Source organism: Chionomys nivalis, chromosome 2 (genome assembly GCF_950005125.1).
Source record: "Chionomys nivalis chromosome 2, mChiNiv1.1, whole genome shotgun sequence".
NCBI lineage: Eukaryota > Metazoa > Chordata > Mammalia > Rodentia > Cricetidae > Chionomys > Chionomys nivalis.
Window position 1 is genome coordinate 52,522,424 of NC_080087.1, and position 3,375 is coordinate 52,525,798.

Below are 3,375 nucleotides of genomic sequence, written 5' to 3' on the forward strand. Positions count from 1 at the left end.
CCAGAGGAAAGTGTCAGGAGGGCCTCTGGATTTTTAAAGAAAGATTTTTTTTTTTAATTCTTTTTTATTATTGTGTGCCTGAGTGGGTGGGAAGATATGATATAGGGGTGGTGTGTGATGTGGAGACCAGAACATAACTTCATGGAGCTGATTCTCTCTACCTTTGTGTGGATGCCAGGTATTGAATTTATAGCCTTTACCTGTTGAGGTGTCTTGACAGCCCCCAAGAAAAAAATTACTAATGAAGGCAACTCCTCTGCTTCTCAGATGAGTGAATATGGCCCTGTGGTTCACATCGCCCTCCCTGCCTGTCTCTCAAATTCGTCATGAGCTATGGTGGCTATATTGGTGACAGCCCCTGAGCGAAGCCCCTGAGCTCCTTTGCTTAGGTGTACCTATATGCAGGTGAGCACACAGCGCTGTGCCTCACCACCAAACACCCCAGCACCCCACACTTCCTCCTTCCCCTCTCAGTAGCCCTCTTCTATTCCTGCTTTTTTTGTTTTTGTTTATGTGACATCTCTAGCCTGGCACACTGGTATTCCCCTCCCTCCCTGTCCTTTCTTTTTCCTTAGAGTCTTGTGTGTCCCAGGGTGGACTTGACCACTTAAATGCTGAGATCACAGGTTCTGTAGCTCTAGACTCGGCTGTGGGGTTCACTTTTTTTTTTTCCATTTTTTTATTGAAAAAAAAAAAACTTTCAGCCTCCTCCCCGCCTCCCATTTCCTTCCCCCTCCTCCCGCCCCTCTCCCCCTCCCCCCACTCCTCTTCTCCTCCCTCTCCAGTCCCAGTAGCAGTCAGGGTTCCCTGCCCTGTGGAAAGTCCAAGGTCCTCCCCCCTCCATCCAGATCTAGGAAGGTGAACATCCAAACTGTCTAGGCTCCCACAAAGCCAGAACCTAAAGTAGGATCAAAACCCCGTGCCCTTGTCCTTGGCCTCTCGTCAGCTCTCATTATCCGCCATGTTCAGAGAGTCCGGTTTTATCCCATGCTTTTTCAGTCACAGTCCAGCTGGCCTTGGTGAGCTCCCAATAGATCGGCCCCACTGTCTCAGTGGGTGGGTGCACCCCTCGTGGTCCTGACTTCGTTGTACATGTTCTCCCTCCTTCTGTTCCTCATTAGGACCTTGGGAGCTCAGTCCGGTGCTCCAGTGTGGGTCTCTGTATCTATCTCCATCCATCGCTAGATGAAGGTTCTATGGTGATATGCAAGATATTCATCAGTATGGCTATAGGATAGGTTCATTTCAGGTTCCCTATCCTCAGGTGTCCAAGGAACTAACTGGGGACATTGCCCTGGGCATCTGGTAGCCACTCCAAGTTCAAGTCTCTTGCCAACCCTTAGGTGGCTCCCTTAACTAAGATATGAGTTTCCCTGCTCCCCTATCCAACCTTCCTATATCCCCAATCATCCGGTTTCCCCAAGTTCCCCTCATCCTCTCCTTCACACTTTTCTCTCTCCATCTCCCCTTACCCCCATCCCACCCTACCCCCAAGATTCCAATTTTTTGCCCGGCAATCTTGTCTATTTCCCATAGCCAGGAGGATAACTATATGTTTTTCCTTGGGTTTGCCCTCTTGTTTAGCTTCTTTAGGACCACAAATTATAGACTCAGTGGCTTCCTATCCATGGCTAGAAACCAATTATGAGTGAGTACATCCCATGATCTTCTTTTTGGGTCTGGGTTACCTCACTCAGGATAGTATTTTCTATTTCCATCCATTTACATGCAAAATTCGAGAAGTCATTGTTTTTTACCGCAGAGTAGTACTCTAATGTGTATATATTCCTCACTTTCTTCATCCATTCTTCCATTGAAAAACACCTAGGATGCTTCCAGGTTCTGGCTATTACAAATAATGCTGCTATGAACATAGTTGAACAAATGCTTTTGTCATATGATAAGGGATCTCTTGGGTATATTCCCAAGAGTGGTATTGCTGGGTCCAGGGGTAGGTTGATCCCAATTTTTCTGAGAAACCACCACACTGATTTCCAAAGTGGTTGGACAAGTTTGCAGTCCCACCAGCAATGGATGAGGGTACCCCTTTCTCCACAACCTCTCCAGCAAAGGCTATCCTTGGTGTTTTTGATTTTAGCCATTCTTTTGAAATCAGACCAAGTCTCAGTCTTGCTGCTGTTAGGCCAGTACTTGATCCTGAAGCAACTTGGCATTTTATAAACAAATTAGCAGCTATTTTACACTAAACCAAAAGAAGCCAATATGGCTGTAAAGGAGATGTAAAGCTTGTTTACACCTAATGACAACAAAAATTACATAGAAGGCATTCACACAGAGGTTATCTGTTAGATGGAAACTAGGCCACAGATGGAAGCCTGCATTCTGTTGCTTAGCTTTTGGATCTAAATAAATTTTATTTATTATTCTTTTTGTGTTTGTTTTTTGTTTCTGTTTCTTTTTTGTTTGTTTTTAAGACAAGGTCTTAAACCCTAGTCCTGGAACTCACCGTGCAGACCAGGCTGGCCTCAAACTCACAAAAATTCTTGCCTCTGCCTCCCAAATATTGAGTTTATAGGTTTGAACCACTACACCCAGCCTAAACTACATAAAAACTTTAACCATTCAAATCTATTATTCATAAAATATAACAAAAATAAATACATCTATAAAAATTTTTGCATGTTAGAGTTGAATTTCTCATCATTTAAATTTTAGGGTAGGTTTATATTGTGTATATGACTGTCTTAAGGAAAAGGGATTTGTTGGAAGGTCATAGATATGAACTAAACAGACTATGGCAGAAAACAGACATTTGTATATGTCAGACCTCCTTCATTATTCAGTCCTCATAACATACATATCATTCAATGCTCTGGAGCCCTTTCCTGTCACACATTCCTTTATGCTCTTCTGACCCTGTGCCCCAGAAGCAGCCATGGCAGGCAGGATTTTCTCACGTTCCAGCTGAGGAAATGCGTTATGACTTGTCCAAGGCTTAAGTGGTAGAAGTGGAATTTGAATCCGGTTCTCTGAGCTCTTCTTGATGCCAAGACGTTTCCTCTAATTTCAGGGTAGACATCACACACGAACTGAGGAAACTACACAAAGAAAAGGCAATCTTAAATGAGCATCCTGTTGGCCACACCATCATTCCAACACATCATTTTCTCCACTTCTCCTCGGGTATCGTCCAGGGGTGCTAGATGCCATCTCTGTGCCAAGTCCAATAGGTGGACTTATTCAGAGTGCCTCCTATTTGGGTGGAATTAAAGCAGATAGTTGAACCAGATGTGGTGGCACCTCTCTCTCTCTCTCTCTCTCTCTCTCTCTTTGTGATTACTATTTAAAGACAACATTTCTCCCTTCCCTTTCCTCCTTCCAAACCCTCCCAAATACTGTTCCCTGATTGTCTTC